The sequence below is a fragment of the Odontesthes bonariensis genome, chromosome 1 (genome assembly GCF_027942865.1).
Source record: "Odontesthes bonariensis isolate fOdoBon6 chromosome 1, fOdoBon6.hap1, whole genome shotgun sequence".
Taxonomy (NCBI): domain Eukaryota; kingdom Metazoa; phylum Chordata; class Actinopteri; order Atheriniformes; family Atherinopsidae; genus Odontesthes; species Odontesthes bonariensis.
Window position 1 is genome coordinate 8,314,705 of NC_134506.1, and position 18,151 is coordinate 8,332,855.

Below are 18,151 nucleotides of genomic sequence, written 5' to 3' on the forward strand. Positions count from 1 at the left end.
ATTTGGGCAATTAAAGGCACATGGAGCAGCTGGAAATCACTTCACACCCTAGTGGGAGACCTGGCACTGGGAGAAGGAGGCTAGCTTCTCATAGTCAGGAGTGTAGGACCTGGATGCAAGGCATATGCAGGCTGCAAGGTGGCCATCAGTCATTGTTTATCTGTACTTGGACTTGATGATTTTCATGTTTGAGAAAGCAGACTCGCACAAATAAGTTGATCCAAAAAGAGCTGTCAGGTTCAAAGCACATCTTCTGAGATTGGGATACTTCTCCTCCACCAGTAGTTTCCAGAATACTGCATGCTCTCCAGGTTGAGCGGATGATGATCTGGCTTTGATCTCAATGTCATTTTGCAGTGTCAGAATCTCATCCTCAAGAACTGAGCTTTCCAGGTCAAAGTGATTCGAATTTGGCGGCAATGTCGTCAACATCAATTCTTGCACCAAATGGATAACACATACAGTTATAGATGGCTACAGACTTTGGATGCAAAGTCAGTAAAACGCCTCTCAAACTCTGACGAGATGCTCTGTGTCACACCTTTACCTTGACATTGTAGTTCTGCTTGCATGTGAGGGAAGTTGCGCAGGTTACCAAGCTGCAGCCTGCTTGCCATCGGCTGTAGCTTGCTTTTAATTCAATGACTGTAGACTAATTCATTGAGCTTGCCAGTGAGATCAGTCAGGAAAGATAAGTCTAAAGGCCACTGGTGGTCCTCTAGCTTTGTATGGTAATCCACATGTTTTGAAAGCATCAGGAAGTCCTTGATTTCAAGCAGCAGCTCCGTAAATCTGGCCATAAATTTACCTCTGCTTAACCACCTAACATCCGTGTGAAGCAGCAGGTCTGTGTGCTCAGCATCATTCTCCTCCAACTGAGCACGGAAAAGCCTTCTCTGCAGACTGCTGGCACGAACTGAACACACAATCTTCATTGCAATATCCATCACTCCTTTCATATTTAAAATCTTTCCACACAACGCTTGCTGGCGAATTATACAATGATAATTCAGGAAATTCAGGAAAGATTCACTGTCATTGCACAGTGCAATGAACCCACTGGTGCGGCCCAACATAGCAGAAGCCGCATCAGTTGTGATGGAGATCAGCTTGAAGAGCGGCAAATTTTGCCTCGCTAACAAATCCCATGAAGACATTGAAAATATCCTCACCTCTGGTGTGTCCTTTTAATGGCAAACTAGTGAATAGCTCTTCCTTGGTGCTCATTTCTTCAAAAACCATCCTGATGAAAACACACAATTGTGCTACATCCACCATATCAGTCGGGAAATTGGAGGGAAAAGCACTCACATGCGCCAATATCCTTACTCAGTTGCTCCTCCAAATCCACAGCTATTTCCTCACATCGCCTTGTGGTAGTATTGCGGGAGAGTTGCACTTCTTTAATGGCCTTCACAATCTCCGTTTTATTTTTAAAGTTGTCAAAAAGACTATCCGCTGCCTCGAGAAAGGTTTCCTTCACAATTTTGCCGTCTTTGAATGGCTTCTTGTGTTTAGCAAGAACGTGACTGACTCGATAGGAACACTGACTGCCGTGCTGCTGTGCTTTCAAATCCCGCACTTTTGTGGCGCGTAAAGGCGTTTTTGAGGGGAAATCTCTCTCATAGCTCCCGTGTACCGTTTTCAAATGCCGCTCCAGGTTCCCTTTCTTTGCCAACGCCACCGTTGCATTGCAAATCAAACACACTGGCTTTAAATGACAATAAACAAAAAAAATAATCTTCTTCCCATTCTTAGCGAAAATGGTAGGTCTCGGCACGTTTCACCTCAGCCATGTTTACCTTTAGGAGTGGTAACCGCTCTGATCGAAACTCAGGGCTCTCAAGTTTTGAAATGCAGGTAAGAGTGAGACACACCCCCACCCCATTGAGCGGGCCGGTTGGACGGGTTGCAGGAATGGGGGTCTTTCATTAATAATATTATCATGACTGTTGTTGTTATTAATAACTGCTCTGCTCAGACTCATGGGAGATGTGCTTGTTTCCTGCCATTTCCATAGCGATAGTGGTGCGCCAGAGAAAGTTATAGTATAATTTCTTTTCAGCATGAGAATGATTCTTTTAATTTTTTTCCTACACCCCTCGTAGTCGACTTGGGACCAGTCCGTGATTGCGATTGACTGGTTGGGCAGTACTGACTTAAACGATCCACAACTTGGTCAGATGACTTAATGACACACATGACTGTAACGACCTGCCAAGTGTGAATGGCCCCTCTACGATTTCTAATGCCCCTTTTCCACCGAACATTGTTGTACCAGTACAGCTCTACACGGTACGACTCTACCCTGATTGGGAGCTTTTCCATCGCGGGTTGAAGGTGGGACCCGTTACGATTTTTAGCACCGGCTAGTACCTGCTTCAGAAGTGGGTCTAGTCGGTACTAGCCGATACTAAAACGTCACGTGATCAGTGCTGTCCACTGATTGGTCAGGTGAAATTACGCCACGAAGCTCGGGGAGCTTTAAATAATCACCCGCCATGTATGAAAACACACCCGCGACAGCAACAGAGAGTAAACAGAACTACGAATATGGAAGACCAGAGAAGGAAAGCCAACCCATGGACAGTGAGCGAGGTGCAGGTATTGCCAAAGTTTCCTTTCTTTTTCAAGTGTATTTCGTCTCACCTCTTCTTCTCTTCACCTGAAACTGACGTCACGTTAGTGGTGAACGGGCCGACTCCGCCCACTTCCAGGTCACGGTTTGGGTGGAAAAGGAAATGGTACTGGTGCTGTGTCGTGTAGTGTCGCGCTATATCGAACCGAGTAGAGTAGGGCTAGCTTGGCGGTGGAAAAGGGGCATAAGCCAATACTCTTCACCAACTGAAGAGGTCTTTCAGATGAGAGGTGAAACACACATGGAGAAGTTGTGTATCATGTTTCTGTGTCACTCCAACAAGACCATCAGTATTACACCTTTATGATCAAGGGGGTGCTATTTAAAGTGGAAAGCAAAAGAGAGAAGTGTTTTCCACATAATGGAAAAATGTTACTGGTATTGCATATTAAAGTCCACCGACTTCTTCCCCAGAACATGTTTAGATACCGTAGTGCACTCAATAGCCTGCCTTCATTCAACATAAAACATACTTTACAGTATTTCTTGCAAATTCATATTAATTAATGCATGACAGTGGTAGTAATTGAATCACATGCTGCTACTTCAAGGACTTCAATACAAAATAGAGTAGGATACAGTAGCCAAAAGCAGTGCGCAGGAAATCAACTTTGCAGAGCAGTCAAAACATTGTGAAATAAGTTACATAGCATGAACAGTATTTCTAATATAAATCCACTTCGTCCCCACAACGCTACGACCAAAATTATAGCTCTTTTGTTTTATTTTATCTTTAGACTTATGACCGTCCATTGTCGACAAATTACAGATTATCAGTGTTGTTGACTGTAACAAGGAACTGATGAATCTGAAGGGGATGAAAAAATCTAAATGAAACTGCAGAGTTATGTTATAATTATTAACCATGATTCTGGCTGAGGTCAAGGGTGATAAGGGAAACAAACAAAAGGTAGAGACCATCTCTATAATTTCATGTCTATCCAGTGCATTTATTTGTGCATATTTGTATGTGTATTTCATAGTGTGTGTCACATTTCAGGGCAACTTTGTTGCCAATCTGATTCGACTGTACTGTGTCTATGTCAGCTGAGAAAAACAGCTTATTGCCATCACCCTACAGCCCTGACATATGCCCCCCCACCACCACCACCACCACCTTCTGTCTGGTTGTCTCATCACTTGTCTGTGCTGCGACTTCCACCTGATATCTGCACAGGTCTCATCCTCACACAAGCTGGATAATCCACATCCTGCCAGTAGACTGTCAATATCATCCTCGTACAAAGCAGACATGGACCAAACAATTGCGCATACATATACACGTCGGTACACATACTCAGTCATACACATCCACACTAACCCCTGTTCTTGGTGTAAACCAGAGACAACTGTTGACAGTATGGTATGCTAACAGTTCAGTTGAATCTGCCCATTGTCACAATTTCTGTGTGCCATAAAATAGTTTATGGACAACATTCGACATAAAGACATGATGTGGCTTTTACAACTGGGGGTGGGGGGTTGTCGTTGTGTAAATGCATTGTTGTCCTTACTCCTATGCCTAAGGGATGTGATCTTTCCAGATTACAGATTTCTAGGTACAAGAGCTCCACAAGGTACTGTGCTGTCTCCTTTCCTGTTCACCTTATACACCTTAGATTTAAACATAACTTCAATTTGTGCAACCTGCAGTAGTTTTCTGACAACTCCATGGTGGTGGGGTGTATAAATAGTGAATGGGAGGAGGATTACAGGGAGATAGTGGACTGGTTTGTTGAGTGGTCGGGTAGAAATCACCTGCTGCTGAAAGTGGACAAGACCAAAGATGATCATTCAGGACGACAGCAGCCCCTGTGAATTCTTGGAAGGACTGTCAAAGCAGTGGAGGACCACAGATACATGGGTGTTCACAGACTGAACTGGAATACCACCCATATAGCTGTGTACAAGAAAGGGATAAGCACACTATTTTCTTAGGAAGTATATCCATTCAAAAAATGGCCTCTTTCAGATTGAAGACTGAAAAAAAGACTCCTTTACGACTGTGATCCAAGCTAGGTAGATTTGACTGGACTGCTACTGAGAAGAGTTGGCTGTTTGGGATAAGACAAGCAGCTCTTCTTGACGCAGTCTGACAATGTGGACTTGACAGAACTTCCATCTTTCTACTACTCTATACTGCAAGTCTGGCAGATTCTTAAGTCTTCACGTACACCTAGTGAGATTCCAGGTATGAGGGTTTTTGAGGAGCCTTTGTTTTTCAATACCATCTCAGAGACTCCTATGGTTCAATCTGTTAGCCTGTGTGCAAAATTGAGGGAAGTCAGCCGAAGCAAACTGCGTCATCTGAGAAAGTTAATTACTTCACCTATGGATGTCATGAGGGGGAGAGGTAAAGTCAGCTCTATCCAACTGATCAATAGAGTGGTAGAGGAAATCTACGCTGCTCTACCACAGCCTTTAAGAGATTTTGTGAGAGACCAGTCTCTTTGTGACCAGTGGAATGAGGGCAGTGAATATGGTTTCCCCTCTTTGTCTGTCTCCCCAATGGTGGAGGAGTGAGCTTCTCTCTCACCTTGGTTGTTGTGACAGACAGGTTAGAGCAGGGGGGGCAGTCCGGGGTGGAGTCTGGTTAGCTCACACCTGTTTCTTGTCAGCCCTCATCAAGGATTCCTCTTAAGGAGCTGCAGAAGCAAACAGTCTTCGCCAGATTCATCACAACAATCTTCCTGCCGCACCTACATGCCTGCTCGACCCACTGCACCCCAGTCAGCTATACCCCCCTGGATTCTGTAACAGCAAACCAGATCATTATCTGGATAAAGTCTCACACTCAAACTTTTACTGATCATGTCCCTCTCCTCTCAGAGACTCTCGTTCACCTCCCACACCACCTTAATTAAAAAAATCTTTTCTTAACTCAAGCTCTATTGTTTCAGCGTCTGCTCTTGTGTCCTTTTGTGAGTCGGCTAGGCACTAGCCGTAACATGTTGACAATGTCAAAGACTGTTGCAATGTTTTTAATATGCAAGCTATCCTTGTCAACAAAGGTGGGAGTGAGAGGCTACCAATTATTTGGTATCAGACAGTAAGAGATGATTATCTAGATGAGGGACTTGGTTCATCCTTAGCAGCTATGAAGTGGTGTATTGATTGGCCATCAAAGAGCTAATGACACAAGGTTATCTACATGTAGCATAAGACAAACTCCCTACTTAATATAGCAGTCCAATCTAGATTTAATATGTCCTGATAACAGTTAGGCAGGCAGCAAAGGAGGAGGTTTGTGTCTTCTAAAGCCTAACAAAGGTCATAATATCATAAATTCTATGGAGAAACAAAATTATTATAAACTGTCCTGTTTCAGTGTCAGTGGGTATCTCAAATTGTACTGACCACTTTGGTGATGGTCTTCAACATGATTGGCATACTTTACAATGTAACAGCAATTTCTATGCTATTTTAGGTGAGATGCTCAGCATATTCGACATTTGGCTTAGTATCTCATTTGTAGAGTTGCTATAAATAAATAGATAATTAATCAATCTAAATATTTAATTGTCAAAATCTTGTGGTCTCACCTGTTTGAACAATGTTTTTATATTTCATCTTAAACTGCTGCCAAGTGCGCTTCTCCCCCGTGGGAATGCACCTAAATTAAATAAATGAATGGGCTACCATTCAAGCAGTTTTCCCCTGTTATATTATTGTGATTGCAAAGGACTACATTTAAACCTACGCTTTTGCAGCTGCAGCGGTGTTGCACTTCTTTCTAAAAACGTGTTGAAACTTGCCATATGAGCGCATTAAAGCAGGGCTCAGAAATATGGGGTTTGTTTACCTTGCAATACACACCCCAAAGCTATAGGGGGAGCTCCGTAGAAAATAGGCGACAGTCTAGCCAGACTGTCGTAAACCCACCAGAGGCAATTTACGGTTCATTTTTCAAGACACTGGCAGAGAGTTGGAGAAGTAGAGATGCTTAACTCGAATCTTTTGGGCAATCCGGGCTGATTGGATCATTTCGAGGAGGGGATTCGAGTTATACGGACCACTTGAATCACTTGAGTCACTTATTAAAAAAAAAAAAAAAAAAAAAAACTCTTTCTGCCTCGCCTTTTTTTTTGTCCCATTTATCAATTCATTTTGATAAATCAAAGAGCAGCCTACGGCTACAAGTTCATTCATTTATTTTTGTCAAGTAATAATTACATGCCATTTTATCTGAAAGCCAGACACAACAGCTAGTGTGTGCATTTACACAGCGACAAATGTGGTAGCATTAGGTGAGGCAATGCTGAGTTTAGACCTACAAGTAAACAACATGGAATGATCTTGCCCTCCCTATATCACTAAATGATTATTTTTCAACGACTGTACAAGATGCATGAAGCCACGCTAACCGAGCCTGTAGCTGCCTGTAGCTGCCGACTGGGCGCTCGCTTGTCAAGTCACGAGACAGAATCGAAACTTAAAAAGCTCCGAGTTGGCATGGATCCGCTACTTGCCCGTCTGACCGCTGAATCGCTGGCTCTGGGTGACTCAGTGGTCAGACAGGCAAGTAGCGGTGGTTCTGCCATCACGATATCTATTACAAACTATATTACAACTCTAGAAGCTAACCGCATTCAATTTAGCCGTCGACAGCTAATGGAGAGGGGGTGTGTCTATCAGGCTACCTGGCTCGGCTCAGAGCCCTTTACGACCTGCCGTGAAGCAGTAGTTCTCGGCTCTAGTGTGTCGCGAGACTTCCAGAGCTAAACAAAGCACGCGGCGCCACAGGCAAAGTTGCAAGCGCTGTTTCGGGCTAGGGCCACCAGATGGAGATGGAAATGTCACCGTTTTCATCTGAACGGGTCAGCCAAGCAAACTGATGATTGCCAAGCAATTTTATGACCATGAAAAAGTTGCATAGCATGTCTTTAAGATTTCCAATTCGAGGTTTGTGAAAAACGTAGCCCTCCTCTTCCCCGTTGTCATGGTTACTCGTCAAATCGGGGCTCATTGATGCTGGCTTTTTAAAGTTGTGGTGCACGCAGAGTTGATTAAACTCACTCAAATCAGCATTTCTGGAACCGAAAAGTTTTCTATCTCAGAGTAGATCAACTCAGAGTTCAGGAATAGACTCTGCTAGAACCAGGTTCAACAAACTCTGAGTTTTTGGTTCCAGAAACGAGTCACCATGGCAACGGGGAAGAGGAGGGGCTACATTTTTCACCAACCTCGAATTGGAAATCTTAATGCGCTCATACGGCGAGTTTCAACACGTTTTCAGAAATAAGTGCACCGTTGCAGCTGCAATAGCGTAAGTTTAAATGTAGTCCTTTGCAATCACAATAATATAACAGGGGAAAACTGCTTCAATGGTAACCCATTCATTTATTTCATTTAGGTGCAATCCCGCGAGGGAGAAGCGCACTTGGCAACAGCTTAAGATGAAATATAAAAACATTGTTCAAACAGGTGAGACTTTGGTATGGAGGTTACTAATTTTTTTTATCATGTTTTACACTGTAAAATAAATATTAAGTGGCTATTTGACTGTGCAGTTATTTTATCCCCAACAAAATGCTGTTTTCACACACATAAACTATGTCTTCTCATCTATATCATGTTCTGTTAAATAATTAAGCCTATTTAAACTAACACGGACTTCTACTTAGCCAACAGAAAGAAGGCAGATGCCCGTAAAACGGGTGGTGGCCCAGCACCACCACCTCTAACGGAAGGCCAGTGGCTGAGGGAATCCCTGGAGGGAGTCCACCCCCAAGACACAAGTGCCTTTATAAAATATAATAGGCTATATATCTTTTTTAAGCCTATTCATACAAATATTTATTCGTCTTTTATGTCTTCCTTTCTTTTGTCCCCAAAAAATTCTGAGGGTGCCGCTCAAAACGATAATTGTCTGGAAATGCTAAAACATATATGCGCGGTCTGATAACCATCTCCCGACGAATATTTAATTCTGCGCAATAATGCTGCACCTTCATCCACGGGATCGTTGTCAAAATGACACGCCATGTTCGTGAAAAAAGTCGCTTCCTACTGTGCCTAATGGACTTCTAGAAGTAGAAGAACTCGCTCTGCTGACTGAATGAATGAGGAAATCAAATGGCGTGTGTGGCTGAAAGAGGGCAGAGACATAGAGAAACTCGAGGTTTCTTGAGTAAAACCTGTTCCTGACCAGGTTAGGTTCAGAGAGTCTGTTACTCCAGTAACTGACCGAGAGGTTAAGTTACCTCTCTTTTTGAAACAGGCTAGAGTTACCCCTCTTTCTCGGGTTTGAGTTACCTCCCTTTGTGAAACGGAAAACTCAGAGTTTCCCTCATTTCAGGGTTAATAAACTTTTCTCTAAACCTGCTTTGTGAAATGGCCACGTATACATTATTTAGAGGTTTCAACACAAAACTTTATTTACAATTCATATAAGAAATATAAAGTCCACTTTTACATAAACTGATAAGCTTCAGGATGGGCCAAGGCCAAAACAACAAACAAAACTGTCTTCTGGAGGCAAGACCTAAAAAAAGCAAGTCAAAACAAAAGACAATTCCTTACCTCAATCGGCTAACAAAACAAGAGAAACTCAAGAAAATAATATTAGGACTTGTGGCAAAGGTGTGACTGGTTGGAAGGAGAGGGAGATGAGTCCCCCTGCTGTCATCATCCCAGATCTTTATAAACAGTCCATTCCCTAGTAGCCAATCCTCTACGAGCCCTTGAAGTTATCCAATCAGAGTTTGGCACCTGCGCGCTGAAATTTGCATACAATTAGCGAAGAGACAGAAGTCGTAACAGTAACCAATGCAGGTGAACTATCTCGGTAAACAACATGGACAGAAACTCACAACCAACAGTTTAACATCTGAGATGCAGCGATCCTCTTATTGGTGACATGTCCATGACCGAAAATATCATTATGTGAATGCAAGCTGCAGTAAGTAGGTAACTGGTAGGGAGAGTGTCTGGCTTGTTTTTGATTTTCCAATGATTTTCATTGTGAATTTCTTCCATTGGCAGAATGAGTGAGACATACCTGTCATTGTCGCAACAGGTTTTGGGGCTTCACATACCCTCTACGATACCGCCGCTGCTGCTTTTTCTGACCTTAAGATTACCATAATTCTAACCTCTACTATTGACACCATTTTTACTGTTTACCAGAGTGCTTCTCTTTATATCCTGTACATCCGACAGCAGCTTTTCGCGGCCCGAACACTTAGGTGTGCCCCCATGTGGAATCCTCTGGTAACAAGCATACTACACAAGCTAGTACATGAATAATTATACTGAGAGCAGAGAAGGTTGCTTACATGAATGTGAGATGAAAAAGCAAGTATATTTTGAGGCCTTTGTCTGCCCATTTAGACAGAAAGTTGTTACAGTTGATCTCTGCAGCCTTAGCTCAGTGAATCAATAAGTAATATTTTCCCAATAAACTTGCTGCATGCTCATCAGTGCTCAAAGCTTATTCATTTGATCTGTTAGTGATCTCACATTTCTCACAATTCCTTATTCCCACCTCTTCGTTTTGTCTCTGCTCTGCAACCTAGGCATTTTTTCTCCAACTCATCTGAACTTTGGGTATTATTGCAGGCATTACTTCAGATTTGGAAAGCTGCTCCAAAATGCAAACATCTTTCTCTTAGCAAGCTTATACTTCACAACAGACGTATAAAGAGTGCCAGAATTACTAGCAAAAATCATTCCATGAAGGAAGTATCTAGATTAGTCCAGAATGATGTTTCAAAGAAATCGTAAAAAAAGAACCTCAAGAAGATACAACGAAAGACACAATAAGCCCAAAGCTACAGCAGCAGGCTGTCACTAGCTGGGCACCATTCTAGAACAGTGTTTAGCGTTCTTTATTTGTATAAATTTATTTGGAATGCCAGAGAAAGATGTTGTTATGATCACATGATTGATTGCAAAGCCAAGTTATTCTTAATTGAGTGGAGGAAGTCCAGGGCGGCATAGGATATCTAACTAGGAGTCACGAAACACCTACTGCACCAAAACGTTTTGTAGCTCTTCATGTTTTGTTTTTTTGCTGTATTAATGTTTACTTGTTTGGTTTTATGAATATTGTCATCCACATTTTTACATCTTTAATGCCAATTGTTCCTAAATGTGGAGAAATACAGTATCACTTTACTAAGTAGTGAGACACCTCTTTTTTTTGTGAAAAGATACCTGTAGATCTCAAAACTTGTGAGTTATCAGCTTGAAAATACATTTAGACCAGAGCTTGATTCCAGACCAAGCTGTAGCCCACATTGAATGAAAACAATAAAAAAAGAAATGTTGTATAGCTTCTTTTAAAAGTATTTCCAGGCATCAAAACAACACGGTCATTGTTTCCGTCCTATTTTTAGAATTTTCCTAAGTTTTTATCAATCCCAAATTTCATCCCCAGACTCATCAGTGTCACAACGATTGCTTGAGTCCACTACATCATGAAGTGTAGATACAATATATGGCCAAAAGTATTCACTCACCCATCCAAATAATTAAATTCAGGTGTTCCTATCACTTCCATGGCCACAGGTGTACAAATTCAAGCACCTAGGCATGCAGACTGTTTTTACAAGCATCTGTGAAAGAATGGGTTGCTCTCAGGAGCTCAGTGAATTCCAATGTGGTAACGTGATAGGATGCCACCTGTGCAACAAGTCCAGTTGTGAAATTTCTTCACTACTAAATATTCCACAGTCAGCTGTTAATGGTACTATAACAAAGTGGAAGTGATTGGGAATGACAACAACTCAGCCACAATGTGGTAGGCCACATAAAATGACAGAGTGGGGTCAGCGGATGCTGAGGTTGCCAACTTTCTGCAGTCAATCGCTACAGACCTCCGAACTTCATGTGACCTTCAGATTAGCTCAAAAACAGTGCGTAGAGAGCTTCATGGAATGGGTTTCCATGACCGAGCAGCTTCATCCAAGCCATACGTCACCAAGTGCAATGCAGTGTTGGATGCAGTGGTGTAAAGCATGTCGACACTGGACTCTAGAGCACTGGAGACGCTTTCTCTGGAATGACAAATCACGCTTCTCCATCTGAAAATCGGATGTACGAGTCTGGTTTTGGCGGTTGCCAGGAGAACTGTACTTGTCGGACTGCGTTGTGCCAAGTGTAAACTTTGGTGTAGGGGGGATTATGGTGTGGGATTGTTTTCCAGGAGCTGGGCTTTGCCCCTTTGTTCCAGTGAAAGGAACTCTGAATGCTTCAGCTTACCAAGAGCTTTTGGACAATTTCATTCTCCCAACTTTGTGAAAACAGTTTGGGGATGGCCCCTTCCTGTTCCAACGTGATTGTGCACCAGTGCACAAAGCAAGGTCCACATGGATGAGCAGGTTTGGTGTGGAAGAACTTAACTGACCTGCATTGACCTGCATTGAACCCTGTGGAACCCCATATGACAGCGGAGCAGAGCGGGACTCAGAACTACCAAGGATTACACACATGGTTCTGTCTGCCAGGTAGGACTCCACTCCCCTCTCTGCAGAGTATCTACAACCGCAGAGTCCACAGGAGAGCTGCCTCCATCATCAAAGACTACACCCACCCCCAACATGGACTATTCACACTTCTCCCCTCAGGCCGTAGGTACAGAAGTGTGGAATGCAGGAGACTCAAGAATTCTTTTCCCCCAACTGCCATCAGACTCCATAACAGCTAATAAATTGCACTACCTGTTTACATTGATTTTTGCACTATTCAGTGTATATATATTTATTATTTTTCTTCTGTTTATTTGTATTTTGTAAATTGCATTTTTTTGCAATTCTATAAATTGCATATACAGATTTTTTTTACTCCTTTGACTGGCATTCTTGCAGACAGCAAAGTAAGTTTTTCATTGCACAGGGAAACGTGTTTCTACTGTGAATTTAATTGAAATGAAAGCAGCTAAATATATCAGGCTTGTGAAGTATGCAGATGTTACAGGCAGAGAAAGAAAAACTTACCTTTTCATTCCCCAGCAGAATCAGTGCTTGTATGTATGATATCATTCTTCGTGTTAGGTAAATTAATAAATATATTAATTTCATGTAGTTTCAAAACAAAGTTAATCAGTTAAAAGCTGGGTGCTAGTGTGGATGCTATCGTTCGCCTATCTTACAGCTTGATGCTAAGGATTTACCTTTTAAGTTGTGTTAGCAGTTAAAAAGGCTTCAAGCTAATTATCATACTTAATGGAAACTTAGTGACTTAACTAATAAGTCAATTAAGTATTTTGCAGATTTTGTTTGAGTTTCATTCTCATTGCATCTCCGGGCGCTGTGAATGGCTGCCCACCGCTCCGGTGTATGACATCTATCTCTATGAGTGTGTGGCCCTGTGCATGTGTGTGTCAACAGGTGCCAACCTGGATGGGTTAAAAGCTGAAGACAAATTTCGTATGTATGCATGACAGTAAATCTGATCTTAATCATTTCATCTCATTTGCTTTCTGGATTTAATATGAAGAGTGCAGAATAAATGATCCATGTTCATGAATGATGGAGAGTTTAACTCACTGCCTAGTTGATGTGAGGGCAGTACAGTAATTTATTTTAGATATAACTTACTTTATGTGATGTTGACATTGATTTTCAAAAAGCCATTTCTCCACATTGTGTTTGAATAAATAAATTAACTGAGAACTGCCTAACTAATTGTGGCATAAAATTAAACTGACGCATTTTCATTTGTAGTAGATATAAAATCCTCATAAGAAGACTAAGGAGGACGAGCTTAAACCATGCATAATTTTGTAAACTAAACTAGACAATGTTCATACTTGATAAAATTAAATAAAGAAACTAAATATTGTCATTCCAAATATGACGATAATGAAAACTAAATGGCTTCTTATCAAAAATCAGACCAATATGGCGCCTTGAGAGTTACACCAATCCCACAGTTTTCTTGATAATTAGTGGGGGGTTTTCTGTAGTGTCTCCTGGGATATTCTAACCCAATTTAACCATTTTGCAGCAGGGAGAGGCGCTGCAGAAGGTGGATAAGTGTGTGAGCAGAGACCAGAGGCCTTTATGATGACTAGGATTAGTGGCTTAGTGAGGTAAATTCAAGTTTAGCGCTGGGATTTTAGTATCACAAATGTGGTTCACTTCTTACCAGGTGTATCACCAACAAGCTGAATTAGTTCATTAAAGCCTAGGTCGTACTACAAGAGTTTAAACCCCGCTTTAACGTCACAGACAAATAATGGAGGTTTCAGACAAATGGTAGTCACCAGTCACTATGCATGCTCAAAAGGCTCGTGAAGATGTTCTAAGCCCCAACTGAATATCTAGCCTGTTTTATGTTTCAAGGAACAGAATTAAAATCTAAGATTAACTTGTATTGCATATCATGCAACATTCGTGACAAGTGAGAGCCTGTTTACACCCCTGTTACAGATAAGCCATGTAGGCTTGACACAACTTAGGATCACAAGAGAAACATGTCATATGAACAATAAAACAATCCAACAATGCTGAAAATCTTGTAGACTACATCTGGTGTCAGCAGTGAACCTTTTGTTGGTCCACCCCACATTCAACCAGTTTCAACACCTTTTCAGCCATTAAGTTATTTCATACTATGTACCCTAGCCACTTTGTTGGATCCTGTGGATCACAATACCCTAACGTCAGCCTCCACAACAATGACCCCCCCAGAGCAATTTTGTGAGAGGCAGTGTCGCATGAGCTGAATGACTTGGAGCGTAACGTTTTGCCACAATGATTGACCAGTGCTGCAGGTGAAGAGATGTAAACTAAAATATATTTGAATCAAACAAGAGGAAAAAGAAAACACAAAAATATGCAACTTAACACCTTGACTCCCAAGTCACGTAAAACTACGTTTTTACTGCCCATGCGTTGGCTCCCACATGGTAAAAATACATTTTTACGTTTTTTTTTTTTTTTTTATGGATTCTGAATCTATACATTCTAATGCACATTCTGTGTGATTTTTGTAATTATGTGATGAACAGAACTGACATAGATGGCAGTCAAAAACTGGTGTCATCATCTGGACATTTTGATCATTACGCCAATGGCTTTGCGTCAACTCAAGAACAATTTTGATAACGCTGCATTGATTGTTGTGCATTTCCGCATTTTGTCCAATCGCACGTGTCGGTTTCCAGAGGGTGACGGTAAAGTAACATAAACAAACAACAAGAAGGAGAAGAAGACACGCAACAAGTCTAAGGAGGCGGTCTCATGAACAGGTTAGCTTTGCAACATGCGACACGACGCAAATCCTCTGACCCGGATATGTAAGTATCTAAAGTGCGACAGGCTGAAAGAGCGCACTTTTCACAAAAGCCCCGATATCTCAGTTTGTTGTTGATTTTGGTGGATACCCGCCTTGGTTTAGCTAAGGATAGCTCGCTAATGGCGGCACCTAGAGACACGCAGTTTTGACCCACAAAGAGTTTAAAGTCTCAGCTTTCAAACGAGCCATAACATGTTTCAGTGGCCCTATCACATAATATGCTGTGACTGTACAAAAAACGTAAAAAAAAAATGGTTTAGAACGCTGGGATTCTACGACATAATTCTGTAAAAACCGCCGGTATTCAATGTGTTAAGCTTCACTCACTCTTGTTCTCTCATTACTCTGGGAGAACAATGGGGATCATGTATTTTGACTTCTCAAGTGTTATTACAGTGTTAATATATTTCAACCAGAATTGCTCAAGGTTAAGCTGGAAGAAGTTGATGGTCATCTGACTGCATGGACCATTGACTTACCAACAGACAACAGTACTTGAGGCTTCATGACTTTGAGTCAGATGTGATTAGCCTGCAGCATGGGGGCTCCCCTGGGAACAGTGCTCTCCCCCTCTTCAGCCTGTACACACCAGACTTCAGATAAAAAATAGACAGTTGTTACCATCTAAACTTCTCTGATGACAGATCCATGGAGTACAGGGGGGGTCATTGCAACTTTGTTGACGGGTGTGAACTGAACCATCTGAACATCAACAACACCAAGACAAGAGAGATGGTGATAGACTTTCACAGGAAATTCCCCCAGAATACACCAATGAACATCCATAGTTGGGAAATTAAGATCATGGAAAAGAACAAATACTTCACCTCAAAAACTATTGACAGGCCCATTAACATAGAGGTCTTGTACCAGAAGGGTCAACATCTGCATTTGTTGAGGAGGCAGAGGTTTTCTGGATTGCGTAAGTTACTAATTGACTGTCTGTGACACTGTTGTGACCTGTTGGTAGCCTTAACTGCAGAAGCTAGAGGAGTGGAAGAAGACTGAATAAACTGGTCAAGATGGTCAGCTCAGTATTTGACTGTCTTATGAACAGTCAAGTACCCGCATAGCAGAAGTGGGGGAGAGGAACATGTCAATAAAAGACTGTATCTGAACATAATGTCATGGCAACAGTTTCTGAAGTATTTCAGCCGCAACCAAAACACTTGATAGATTCAGCAGCAGAGGGATTCATCATGGACAATAACTCTCATCCCTTGCATGACAATGTAAGGAACCTCCTAATTTCTTTCTGCAGTAGACTGCTGCACCAACAATTCAAGAATAAATAATGTCATGGGACCTTCATCCCAACCACTATCAGACTCTTAAACACCAGCTTAATGTAAAAGCTGTGAACATCTTTCCTGTCTTTATTGTGCTTGAATGTATCCTTGTGCTAGACAGTAGTGCTCATCAAGATGGTAGCATGTGCAGTAACTTATGTGCAATAACAGATTTGTGTCTTTCTGTAATTTTTTTCTTTCACACCAGTGTGTGGGTGTGTATTTTACAAATAGTTTGTATTTTTTACAACTGTAAGTATGCCTGAAACCTGACCTTTCTGAATAGGTAACCAGTCTATATAGCTTGTATTTGGTCTCTGTGGTATACTTTATATGATTGATGCTGCTGTAACATGGTGTCAAACCCTGAGACACAGTCCAGATGGATTCAATAGCAAGACTCCGGAGACAAGATGATCCAACAAAAAAAAAGGATTTACTTTCCAAAACAGAATAACAAAAAACGCTTTTGAGGAGGATACGAAAAAACTAACACAGGACGCTCTTAAAGAGGATGATGATAATATTTCTAACTTAACTTGAACACGATAATACCTGAATTCGTTTACACTTGACAACTACTTGACTGGGACAGAACAAGACGAACTGACAAAGAAAAAGGGAGACGCAGACTATTTAAACACAGGGGTACAGGGGAACAGGTGGAAACAATCAGGAATCAGGGGAAGACAATCAGACCGGTGACACATGAGGGAAGGGCAAGAGACCTGAAACGAGAGGGAAAAGGTGAATACAAAATAAAACAGAAAGTGCTTGAACATAAAAAACACTGAACATGGGGCGGCCTGTGGCGTAGTGGGTCCAGCAGACGCCCCATGTACAGAGGCTATAGTCCTCGTGCAGCTGGCCCTGGTTCGAATCCCGCATCGGATGGCCCTTTGCTGCGTGTTATTCCCCTCTCTCTGCCCCCTGCTTCCTGTCTCTCTTCACTGTCCTATATATAATAAAGGCATAAAAAGCCCAAAAAAATATTGAAAAAAAATTTTTTTTTTCAATATTTTAACCTGGAGGCTTGAATCTCCACCACACTAGAATTTACAGATTACATAGTGCTATGATGTTATGACAGTGCCTATGATAGAATGCAACTGTGTTTTAAAATTTGTTTTTGATTTATTGTAGGAATGTTTACGTGACCTTGATTTGAGGATGATGGTGTCTCTGTCCATGGACGGACCCAACGTCAATTGGCGTTTTTTTGAGATGCTGCAGAAGGAGCATGCTGAATATTTTGGGGGAGCCCAGTTGGTAGTTGTGGGAAGTTGCGGCCTCCACACTCTCCATAATGCTGTCAAATGTGGATTCAGTGACTGGCATATGGAGAAGTTACTAAGAGCTCTGCATACTATTTTTCACTACGTGCCAGCAAGAAAGGAGGATTTTTGCAACTTTACTAAGTCCAAAATATTTGTTTTGCCTTTTTGTGGTCATCGCTGGGTCGAGAATCTCCCAGTGGTTGAGAGAGCCATCGAGATCTGGCCAGACATGGAGAAGTATGTTGAAGCTGTCACAACCAAAAAGCTTCCGAACCCTGGGACATCCTCGTATGATACCATTGAGGCTGCAACCAAAGACCCTCTCATTCTAGCAAAGCTGCATTTTTTCATGGCAGTTTCACGAAGTGTAACACCCTTCCTGACAAAGTATCAAACGGATGAACCCGTGCTTCCTTTCATTGCCAATGACTTGGCTGAGTTGCTTAAGGTAATGTGAATCTTCATTGTACTGTCTGTGAAGAAATAGAAATAATAATAATAATAGGAATTTTCATAATATTTTTCACTCTCAAATAGGCCTGTGAATATTCTCATTTGTCCAGGTCGTAGTTATGGCTATCAGTTCATGTTCACATCTGGGGAGGCTGGGACTGAGAAAAAAATGTGCTTTTCTCCTGTTTTGCAGAGTTTGCTGAGGCGATTCATCAAACGAGAACTTTTAACTGATGCTGCACCTCAGCACT